At 33.1% G+C, this 13,031-nt stretch overlaps 1 protein-coding gene across 2 annotated transcripts in view; it reads right to left on the reverse strand.

The window, feature by feature from the left end:
• EMC2 (ER membrane protein complex subunit 2) overlaps positions 1-13,031 on the reverse strand; it is a 67,737-nt gene that overhangs the window by 22,267 nt on the left and 32,439 nt on the right. The gene's annotated exons all lie outside the window — the stretch shown is intronic.

A 13,031-nucleotide genomic window follows, 5' to 3' on the forward strand; every position in this document is an offset into this window, starting at 1 on the left:
AGCTGAAATGACTGCACAACAAGCATGGTGAAATACGTACATTTCAATCACATTCATGTTATTTCAAGAAGCAGAAAGTTCACAGAAATTTAGATATGATTTTATGGTCTGATTATAAATGAAGCTACATCAAAAATCATGAGAAACACTCAGTAACAAAATTCTAACATTATAATAATGAATTCTTATGTAGAGGAAGAAAAGAGTGGCAGCTAAAAAAGCTGTCATCTACGAGTAGAATTTTTCAATAGATGTGAAAAAAAAGTCTATGAACATGTAACAACAGTTTCAGAGAAATGAAATTCTCAAATGAGCCAAGGGTGGGTACTTACACACACACACACAGCATTTTCTTTTGAAACAAGATAGAAATAAGATGCACTGGTAGGACTACATAGCTTAAAGATAACAAATGAAAAAAAAAATAGAAATGTGCAACTCATACTTTGGGGATCTATCACTTTATCAGGAAAAACAATCTTCAAATTGTTAAGTTTAGAATAAATATGGCTAAGAAAAAACTGAAAAAGCAAGAATAAAAGGGGAAATGCGAAGTAATTGGTTTGGCTAAGTAAAGGGATAATTTGCTGAAGCATGTAGCAATGTGTTAGCTGCACAGAAAAAAACTGAACTCTCAATTTCACAAATATGTAACAACAGGAAGTAACTTTGAAGGTACTACGTTTGTGGTTTGTGCCAGTTCCAATCTGGAACTTACAGAAAGAAATCTTAACTTTTGGCCAGAAGGTTGCAATATAGAAGAATGTGAGACAAAAGTAGAGGGAGAAAGTGTCAAGGAAAATTTTGGAACTTTAAAATGGGCTTTTCCAGTAAAGATAGAATAGTGTAGAGATCTAAGGTGGTAGCAATATTAGAAGAGAAAATGGGTCTTACAGAAGAGATTTTACCACTTTAATATCTTTCCTCTATGCCTTCTTCTTTTCCCTGACTACCAAGGTGGCAGTTCCTTTTCATCCCTGGATTACTGCAATATTCTGCTAGTTGGGTCTTCTTGCCACAAGTCTCTCTTCCTTCTTCCTCCCCTCAATTCCTAAAAGTTCTCTCTTAAAGTGCAGGTCTGACCAAGTTACTATCCCCATTCCCGATAAACTCCAGCAGCACCCTACTGATCCTATTCCCAAGATTAAATTAAAAATTTGTTTGGCTATTAAAGCCTATCAAAATCTCCTTCCCTAGCGAATGTAAATTGTTAGCACTACTGTCTATCTACCCAGGTTACTTATACCTTCGGAAGCTAATAATTAATGTGCAACAAGAAAATGGTATTTACACACATGTATTGTATCTAGGTTATATTGTAACACATGTAAAATGTATGGGATTGCCTGCCATCGGGGGGAGGGAGTGGAGGGAAGGAGGGGATAATTTGTAAAAATGAATAAAAAAAAAAAAAAATCTCCTTCCCTTTACCTTTCCAGAATTTCTACACTTTCCCATCATCCTCTTCCTCATCTCCCTAATTATTACAGAATCTACTAATATTAGATTTCTTCCTATTCCTTGTACAAGACATTCAATCTCCCAATTTCTTGCACTTTTCCCTGGTTGTCTATTTCCAGAATGTTCTTCCTCATCTTTGTCTCCTGGTTCCTTTTAACTTGCAAATAAAATTGTACCTTCTCCACAAAGGTTTTTCTGATTCCCCTTAATTTTAGAGTCTTTCCTCTTTTGGTTCTAATTGATCCTGCATATATCTTTTTTGAAGGTAATTTTTTGTATGTTATTTCCCTTCCCCCCACCCCCGGAATCTGAGAGTTCCTTAAAAAGCAAGGATCATCTTTTACCTTTCTTTTATTTCCTAGAATATAATACATAGTAGGCTCTCAATAAATGTTTATTGACCGCTTCCAAAAAATAAATAATGACAACCATTATATTCTCATTGATTCCAGAATGAGTCAACAGTGTTGGTCAGGAAGAATTAAGAGGTGACAATTATTCACTAAGGCAGCCGTGTGTCATCTGACAAAGTACACACCTGAGAAAACATGGAATCCCTAAACTGAAAACCATTACTTATTTCTGGTGATTCATAAGTAAGGAGATAGAAGGTGGAAAAAGTACTATTATGCTTCTATCATAACCAAATACTATTATGGATTACAAAATCCTAGTCAAAACCAAAACATTTTAGAATCATCAATAATGTTGAAGTTTTTATTTTTATTAAAACATTGTTGGCAATTGAGCTATATGGACTCGAGAAAGCTGAAATATGAGAAATAAATAACTAATTTAGAAAACGATGCCTAAAAACATGGTTTGAATTTCTGGAGGACCCAACCTTAATGGTTTGTTGTCTTTCATTCTCAGAAAGAATCAAAAATGACATCGCTTTGTTGGGATCAGGGTATAGGGTGTCCAACTGTGGCTGATCAGACCAATATGAGCTCAGAAGCTTCTACTACATATAGAACGCAAATGAACATCTGATAGTCTATATGAACATTTGAGATGGAGATGACTCTAAAATTTGTATGTTTCACAATTCTTTCAAGCTACTGCAATTCTGCTTTACTTATAAAGCACAATGCCTTCTACAATATGGGCAAGAAATGCTGGATGGTACTTTTGCCACTATCTCCCATGTCACTCAATTAATTCCAAAGTTTCAGAGATTCCTTCAGAGTGTTCTTACAATGCTTTTGATCTCCTTCATGAGAACACTTGCCATGCATGGATTTTCCATAAAGTAGTCTTTCAGGAAAACAAAGGTTTGGCATTTCAACATGGCTAGCCTTTGGAAGCTACACTCTCTATAAGTAGAATTTGGATGCTTGGCCAGTTTATCTCAAGAAAGGTCTTCAGTATCTAGAACCTGATCTTACTAGGTAATCTTCAGAATTTTTCTAAGAATTCAATTAGAAGCTATTCTGTCTCTTTGTAAGGCACTGGTAAACTGTCCAGGTTTCACAGGCATAACAGATCAGCACAATAGCTTTGTATACATTTGGTTTGCTAACCAGTCTAATACTTCTTTCATATAATTTCCTTTGGAGCCTCCAAAACACTGGCCATGTGTGCATCAACCTCATCATCTATGTGTACATACCTGGGAAGTATATTGCCAAGGTAAGTGAACTAATCAGAAGTCAAAATTTCTCCATTTGCTATAACCCAGGGCTTCTTAAACTTTTTTCACTAATGACCACTTTTCAATTGGAAATTTATTTTTATGCAGCCCCATCTCAAATCTAAGCTGAGGTGTCTTGTCTCTGGCATCATTCGTGTATGTGCAGTTGCAAAGTATGTACGCTATATATTTAGAGCTAAGGCTGCAGTGAAACTGCATGATGCAATAAGGCAAGTGCTGCCAGAAACACCTCAGATTCATTAATATGTCTGATATTGAATTTTTGGTCACTGCATTCAGAAACCTTTCACTATTGCCAAATTTTTTTTGCAACTGCAAAATTCAGTTATGCTATCCCACATGAAGTTATTACCGCTTTGCTATAATGGATGGCTCCATATATGGATGGTAATGATGCTAGGTGATATTAATTGTGAAGAAATAAGATGACACATATAACATGTACAAATTATATGAAAAATTAATGCAAGGCAGTTTTGAGAGGGGGTGTACAAGCAAATGGTGGAGGAACCAGAAAATCTCCTTGAAGAAAAGTAGTACTTGAGCAAAATGATGAAGGAAATCAGAAATTCCAAGATGTAAAGTAAAGGAAAAAATCAGTTATTAGAATGAGGGATACCAAAAGCAAGGAGATGGAAGATAAAGCACCATATGGGCAAATGCAACAAGCGAACCATTTTGGATAGACGTCAAGATATAAGGAATAAAATGGAAGACTGAAATGGAAGAAAGGCACCAAGTTGTCAATACTTTAATGTCAACAAAGATGGTTGTATTCGATCCTCAGAAGTGAAGAGGTTAGAATAAAGAAATTGATGAACAGTTTGATCAATGACACCCTTCTTTCAGCTACTGTGGTGTGTGTGAAGATGGGGAAGAGACAGAGGGAGAAAGGGGGACAAGGAGAAAGAGGGAGAGAGGTAGAAAGGGAGGGGGAAAGGAAAGAAGGGGAAGAGGGAGGAAAGAGGGGGAGAGGAAAGGAGGGGGAGAGAAGGACTAAAGAGAGGGGGAGAAGAAAGAGAAGGGAGAGAGAAGAAGAGAGAGAAAGGGAAGAGAGAGGGAGGGGGAGAAAGAGAGAGGGAGAGATTTTCTATCTAGTCTTCATCTCTTTTTCTGCATATCACTTCTGGATCATCATTAACTAAATTTTTCTTCATACTCTGCCCTTTTAATCCCTTCTCTCCCAGAAAATAATTCCCTATAACAACGTTTTTAGGATTTTATTTAAAAGGGGGGGAGAGGGAAAAATCAGCAAACCAATGTATAAATAGAAAAAAAATTGATACTATATGAAATGTTTCACATTCATAAATCCTTGCCATCCTTACCTATGCAAAGAAGTGGGGAGAAGTTTCTATTCCTTCCTTGAGGCCATGTTTATCCTTTGTAATTTTGGGGTGGAATTAACACCCATACGATTAAAAAAAAAAAATGCTTGTTTAAAAATGATTAGAGAAAAATTAATGATCTCCATATTAAATGTAAGTTTCTTGTGCACAGGAACTACTTCATTTTTGCCTTTTTATCTGTACTTAGCACAGTACCTGGTGTAAAGAAGACACTTTATAAATGGTTGTTGACTGATAGCTACAGGGTATGAAAGAATCACTGATTTGTGAAAAGATCTGGATTTAAAAGAAATGCTACTGAATGTCAAACTAAAATGTCAGCTTCATTAGTAAGTTGTTCAATGAGTGGTGATGTTATTCACTATGTGTTCAGTTTAAAACAAAAAAATCAAAGTTTAACTTATGTAATTCAATTTAATGCTTTAATATATCTCATTCATTAATTCTTTAATTTACTTCACTCTAATAAATCTCAAGGTTATTAAACAAATTAATCCTTAATATTATTTCCAAAAACAGCCATTAATAGTAATGAGTAGAAATCTGAGTCAGGAAAACTTGTATTTAAGTTTAGCTTCTGACACATTATCTGTGTGACCCTGTGTTATGGGCCAGAACTCTGAACTTGAAAGAAGGAGCTAAGTCAGTGGAATTGAGGAGACAATGTAACCATCTAGTTTAGCATGGTTTAGTATGATTGCTTTAATCTTACAATAAATAATGGTTTCTTAATGATATAATGACTGGTATATACTCAGGGTGGAGCATATAAGCAGGTACTGAGAGCCACAGAGGAGAACTCTCAGAGCCAGAGAAGACAAGCTCACTAGAAGCTGGCAGAGACAGAAGACAAAGGACTGATGGTAGGAGCTCAAGCTCTCGAAACCAAGGAGAGAAATAGGCCTCTAAGAAAGCTAACTGAGCCCTGGGAAAGGAGACAAGACTTTGAAAGAGATAAGAGTGGTAAAATAGAAGGGACTAGATAGGTTTAACTGCTTGGGAGAAAGGGCTTGCTTGTATCTTTACAGATGGAGAAGGAATCAGGTGGGTGCCAACGAGCCGTATTTGCTTTGTCCATCAGAGAGAGACAGAAAAAGAAAAAAAAAAAAAAAACAAAACCTCAAAACAAAGGAGAAGACTGATGAAACATCTGACATTGAAAGAGCAGGACTGATAATGAGACTGTTACAGAACTTCAAAATCCGCCGGAATCATTGGATTCCCTGAAATAAAAAATTGTTGATAAAACTGTCACATGACTTCAAAAACCAGAGGGAATCAAGGGATTTCCTGAGGAAAAAAAAAAATTGTTGATAAGACAGAACTTCAAAACTTGCAGGAATCAATAGATTCCCTATTCACATGAAGTAATAGACAATAGATTCCTTTCAGACTATTTCTAGGATTTATGGACATGTATGATTCATGTTGATTCATGTTATTTGTTACATCACTACTAGTCTATGTTACTATGTGCTTGCGCAATTTATGTAATTATGTGTAATATCTCCCATGTTGATATTATGTATACTTATTTCAAATGAGACCTTTCAGAGACCCACTAATCTGATTTGATTTCCCATTTCCTTTGGTATTTTCATCTCCCTTTCTGAGACATCAGGGAGAGCGTGATCCCTTTTATAGTGTTTTCACCCCCAGAGAAGGATTAAAACTGAGAGACCATCAGAACTTTACACAAATCCAATTTTGTTAATAGTTAAATATATATGTATTTCATGGTTAAATATATATGTATAACATAGAGAAAATATATATCAGAGAAAAGAAACATTTATTTCTTAATATCATATAAGCAAAGGTATATTTGTATGCCACATTATTAAAATAATGGTATTTTCCAAGTAGTCTAATAGTGTAGAGGACTGAAACTCTGAAAAGGTGTACTTGAATCTGAGGTAGCAAGAGCACTTAAGATTAATTACCTATTTGATGTGAGATAATGGTTCTATATACATATATTTAGATGAGATGGTGATGTGATGGCTCTCCTCATCATTGGTGCTTGCTGAATGTGTGGTGGTGAGGCGATCATAGACAAGGATTGGAAGGCTGTGGGAGAGAGTCAGAGTCGCTCTGACAAAGGACGAGGAAGAGAAAGATTTAAGGCTTCAGACTCTAGAATCCAGGATTCATCTTTGGCAAGCTGCATGGCAGCTTGCCTGCCTCCTTCTTTTCTCCCCCTAAAGACCAAGGAATTTGAACCTGATTCTGACTGATCCTGAGGCCCTCCAGAAAACTAGCCCAGACATAACATAACAGTCCCCAACACTGGCAAAAGAACTAATCCTTCACTTGTCTTGATCCTTTTTTAATTAGTACCAAAGAGACCAAAGATAAAATAATCTAAACATTTCTCAATTTCTGAGTTTGATTAGGAAAATATTCCAAAAGAATCCGAATTTATTTTAAACTTCTTGATGGGAAAGAGCAAATTATCCTCTAAAATAAAAGCAAATTCAATACTTAAGACTTCTTGAAATGAATTTAATATTCTAAGGATTAAAATACAAATTACAAAGGATGAAACTTCAAAAATAAACAAGACACTGTTTATTTTTTAGATAAGATTTAAGGGTTTAAGATAAAACTTATTTTAAAGCATCCTTGACTAAAAACTTTTGCAAAGTATACCTAAATTCTAAATAAAAACTGAAATTTAGATGTGAAACATGAATAGGAGTAAACTACTTGTTAAAAAGACACCATCTTCTATCAAATTCTAAATTTCTGAACTCTTAACATTCATTATATTGTCCAACTTCTTCACCTCTGCCAAGGTATAATGAAGAAAGATGAGTGCACTCACATGACAGAGAGACTCCTTCCTCAACAGACAATAAAAGACTCTACAATGAATGCTCAGAACCACAGTCATGATGTCTGGAACTAACATGGCAGTTTTACAATCTTACATTTGAACAAGGGAAAATAAAGAAACAATATCAACTTCATTAGAATGCATGAATATAATAGAGATAAATGTCTTAAAACTGTGCTCTAAATTTACTTTAGGAATGTTGAAAATCAAATTACAGCTTTTTTTTCTTTTTTTCCCCTTACCATCTAGACTATAAGATATGGGAGAGCCAGGGAGAGCTAATAAATAATCCCAATTATTCCAATAATATCTACTAATTACCTAAAACTATGCTCAAGTCACAATGCTAAACACTGTGAGAACAATAATAAGATTCATGCATGCAAGAAATTCCATTGAATAAAATAAGTCTATATGTAAATAATTAAAATATAACTGTTCTCATATTTTCGTGGATCATTTTGTATTTCATCTTTGTTCCCATCATTCACTACTGTTTTCTCCCTGTTTATTTAAGAAGACTAGAAGCTCCCCATAGGCAAGGACTGTACCATTTTAAATCTTTGTCTCAGCACCCAGCAAAGTGCCTTGCATACATGAGGCACTAAATAAATTTTCACTGATTTGCAGAACTAAATTGCCTGGATCATTCCTGACTTTGGAGCCTCAGTTCAGCAGTGGAGACAGAAAGCATATTGAAACAAGTGGAGCAATGAAGTAATAAGAAAATAAGATGATAGCTACAGTTTCAGAGAAAATGTATGCAAATTTGTACATGTGTATATGTTTGTGTTTTAGTAGTAGGAAACATTTTATTTCATTTTTAGGCAGTAGAGTAATAAATAAAAAAGATTAAGGGAATGATAGCAAGATGACATTTATTTCAGAAATGAAAATTTAGCAGGCTTCATTTTCCTTTCTGCTATTACTATATTATTAAAAGTCATGAAACTTGAAAGTATAATATAGAAATAATGAAAAGACAGCACTCTTATTTTATAATATTGGAATTTAAAAGTTTTACACTCAAAATTTTTCATTTAGTAAACAGCTAAAGTAAAATAATAAAGTTAAAATTTAAAGATGATTTATCCAAAAATAATAACTGAAGCTAACAATCTAAGGCATAAATGCTTGATTCTATTTTTTTTTTTTTTTGGCCAAGGCCATTGTAGTTAAGTGACTTGCCCAGGGTCACACAGCTAGGAAGTGTTAAGTATCTGAGGCCACATATGAACTGAGGTCCTCCTGATTTCAGGGCTGGTGCTCTATTCACTGTGCCATCTAGCTGCCCCTTGATTCTAATTCTTAAAATGTATTCCAATTACTAACCAATCCTTCCAACTCTTGGGCTATTAGATTAAAAGATTTAAATTTCAGTAAATTCTATTTCTGTTCAAACCTTAAAAAAAAAAAAAAAAAAAGTTGAAAATTCAGCTCCATAAGTGAAGTAATCATACAATAATACCATAAATATCATTGTTTTAATGCAAACTAAATTTTTTAGAGGATCTCAATTTTACTAAGACAATTGATAACAAGATGATTAAAATGAGGGCATTTCAAAATGTAACAATTCATGTTGGTTCCATGTTTTAGGGGAAAAGGAAACAGACAAAAACAGAAGCTTTTCTAGTTTTGTCAGTTTCACAAAACACTCAAATTTTTCATCAATCAGGTATCCATAAAATAGTAAAAATCTTGCTAAAGAAATCTTGCTTTGTGATAAAACAATATTAAGAGGAGAGATCTCTGAGACAAAGAGAAAAAATGCAAACAGCAAAGAAGTTCTCCATAAATCATTATATACTACATCTAATTTTATTTTATGAAAAGGAAATATACAAAGAAATTCATTCTTGGGGTTGACAGAAATGTATTGAGGAAGCATTATTTTATTCCTTTAGATAATAGCCATTCTTGATTAACACATTTTAAACATGAAAGTAGATGGTCTAGAATTTAATAATTTAATGTATTTTATTTCATGTTAAGCAATAATTAGCTTTATATAACTATCAAGTATTTTCATTTTTGAAAGCATGCACTGAAACAGAATATGATTTTTATAAGATTTGATACGACCAGTGTCTAAGTTTAACATGCAACCCTTGCCAAAGAGAAACATGTTAAACATATCTGAGCAACTCCATGTCTTCACATAAAGTGCTACAATATAAACTGAGGTAAATGCCAAAATAAACCTAGTAATTATTTCTGTTTAAAATTCTGAAACATTTATTTTTTTAGGGAAGCCACATGTATGCATGGAAATAATTAACAGGTAGAATACTAAACAATTCAAATACTTGACAACCAATCAAAAGTTAAATAGAAGCTTTTACTTAATAAAAAGTGAGATTAAGAGAAGCTATTACGAAACTATCTTATAGAACCAAAATTGTTCCACATTAAATGTTTCTCCATCAACTGAGAAATGATTCAACAATCCTAGAAAGCAATTTGGAAACATGTTAAGAAACTATAGTCTTTGACCCAAAGATTTCTCTACAGTAATTGATAAAAAACAAAAAGACTTTTGTATATCAAAATGATTATAGCAACATTTATGTATTGTCAAAAACCTGGAAAATATAGCTATGCCTATACATTTGTGAATGGCTAAACAAATTGCAGTATATAAACATAATGACATAATACTGTTGTCTAAGATACAATGAACATGATGAAGACAAGAGAGGCACAGAAAAACTTGAATTTATGCTAAATGGAGAAAAGCCAAAAAATAATATATATAATTATAACAATGTAAATGAAAAAAAATGATAACCACAAAATATTGCTCTCTCACAACATGATTCATAAGGAATATGTAAAAAAAAAAAAAAAGTAGTTTTCCTCAAAAAAAAAAAAAATATTGTTTCTACATGTAAGTAGGGAAAATAAATTATATATATATATAAACCCTAAGTATTGAAAAGCCATAATTAGCAAAAATACAGATGTGAGAAAGTACCAGTCCTCTTTTGCAGAAGTAGAAAACTATAGAATGTTCTATATAATATCAAGCTACACTGGACTGTTTTTTCTTTCTTTCATTTTTATTCTCTATTATAAAAGATGACATTTTGGGAGCAGAAGAGGGGAAAAGCTACATAGAGAAATATTGATAATTTTGTGTTTTTGTTTTGTTTTGTTTTACAAGATAAGTAGGGTAAAGTGCCTTACCCAGAGTCACACAGCTAAGTATCAAGTATCTGAGGTCACATTTGAACTCAGGTTCTCTTGACTCCAGGGCTGGTTCTGTATCCACTATTCTACCTAACAGTCCCAGTGTTGATAATTTAAAAACAAAGAGATCAATTAAAAAAAAAAAAAAAATTTAAGTCATTTACATCTATCTCTAAAAGCTAAAGAACTCTGTCACAGCATACACATTTTATTTAAGACTTATTAAAATATTTTAAATATTGAGTTCAAAATCTGATAAAATTAAATGTTATGTAGAAAACCCTACACAATTTTTCTTCTAATTTTTTTTAACTTCAAGAATCAAACAAAACCATTACTTAATATATTACGATTCATAGTGATAGTTAACTATAAAAAGCTACATATCAATAGTTCATAATATGGAGGTCAGGACCTAGTTAGCCCATTAGAGGAAACTTAGCTAAATTCATCCAACATTCCCCTTCAAACAAATTTAAAATAATACTTCAAACCAAATTTTGGAGTAGCAGAGCTAAAAAAAGGATGAGATATTTTTTCAACCTAAAAAAACTTAGGCAGTTGGCTGAAATTTGTGACACCAGGACTGAAGACAATATAAAGCCCATATCTGTAGCAGCTACAGCTTTAGCTCTCAATCCAAAAACAGTGGCAGGTTTGGATATCCAAACTAATCGAAAAGAAATTACAGAGGACCCTTTACAGGGCACTGGGTAGAGCTGGCATTAATTGATTGCTCTACTGCCCACATAAAATTCTGGGCCACAGTTTCAGGGTGGAAAAGAGAGTTTGGGATTTGTTTCCAAAAGAGCAGAAGCCTGGTCACAGTTGCAAAGCAAATTAAAGCACTAGCAATTGCAGCTACAGTGAAGAGGGAAGGCGGAAAGGGGGGGGGGGGGGAGGGAGAAGAAGAGTGTCTTTGTGGGTAAAAATCAGAGAGGAAAGCACCTTTCCCAAAGATCACACCACCTTGGAAGAACCAAAAGCTTGCAGACCCCAGAACTAGCTCTGAAGACAGCAGCACAAAACAAAGAAAAGGAAGTCAATAAAATTAAAGTGTTTATAATCTGAGAAGACACATGTAACTCTTCAGAATGCTATAATTATTAGGGAATTACAAAGTATCTACATAAATAAAGGGTTTACCCATAAAATGGAAACAAAAAGATGAATCTGAAGTAAGAATCCCACAATATATTGTTTACAAGACACAAAACAGGGTTAAAATAAAAGGCTGGAGCAGAAGTTATGCTTCAGCTTTAAAAAAAAAAAAAAAAAAAAAAAAAAAAGGTAGCAATCAACATTTCAGACAAAGAAAAAGCAAAACCAGACCTAATTAAAAGGGAGAATCAGGAAATACATTTTGTAAAAGGTATCACAGACAATGAAGTAATATAAAAAATATTTACAGAAAATTTCTTTGATAAAATGTCTCATTTCTCAAATAGATGAGTATAGAACTCAGTCAAATTTATAAAAATGAGACATTCTCCAATTGATAGTTAAAAATATAAACAGACAGTTTTCAAAGAAGAAATTAAATTTATCTATGGTCACATGAAAAAATGTTCTACAGTATCACTACCTATAGGAAAATTAAAACAACTCTGAGGTATCATCTCGGACTTATCAAAAATAATAAGTCCTAACAAGGAAAATAGATACACTAATGCACAACTGGCAGAATAGTGAACTGCCATTTTGAAAAACAATTTGGAATTATACCCATAATGTATATAACCTTTGACCCAGGAACATCAATACTAGATCTGTATCCCAAAGAGATCAAAAAAAACAAAGAAATATAGGGGGATATTCATTAATTGAGGAATAGCTGCACAGTTGGGGCATATGATTGTAATGAAGTTCTATTGTGCTACAAGATATATGAAGGTGATTTCAGAAAAAAATGGCAAAGAACTATATGAACTAATACAAAGTGAACTAAGAACTTGGAGACCATTGTGCATAGTAATAGCAATGTTATAATGATGACTAAGTATAAAAGACTTGGCCATTCTGATCACTACAATGATCCAAAACAATTTCAAAGGACTCATAAAAAAAAAAAAAAATGTTGCCTACCACCTCCAGAGATAAGATTAATGAACTCTAAATGTAAACTGAAGTTTAATTTTCTCACTTTATTTTTCCTGCTTTAAAAAAAAAACAACACAATATGGAAATATGTTTTGCACGATCTCACATATATCATGTTGCTTGCCTTTTCAATGGGCAGGATGGTATGGGAAAATCAAAATTAAAAAAAGAAAAATACGAAAAATTCATGTTTTACACATACACACACACACGTACACAGAGCCTGTATATGTGTGTGTGTGCATATAAGCTTGCAGTATATACATATATAATATATAATGTATATTATGTAAACTATACATACTTTAGTGTATTATATATATTATAGCTATCTACTATGTATATATATCTACTATAGCATTCTATACATATATATTACAGTATATTCTACATTCATATATACAATATATATTTGTGTGTATGTTATCTATATAAA

The sequence above is a fragment of the Sminthopsis crassicaudata genome, chromosome 1, assembly GCF_048593235.1.
Source record: "Sminthopsis crassicaudata isolate SCR6 chromosome 1, ASM4859323v1, whole genome shotgun sequence".
Taxonomy (NCBI): Eukaryota; Metazoa; Chordata; class Mammalia; order Dasyuromorphia; family Dasyuridae; genus Sminthopsis; species Sminthopsis crassicaudata.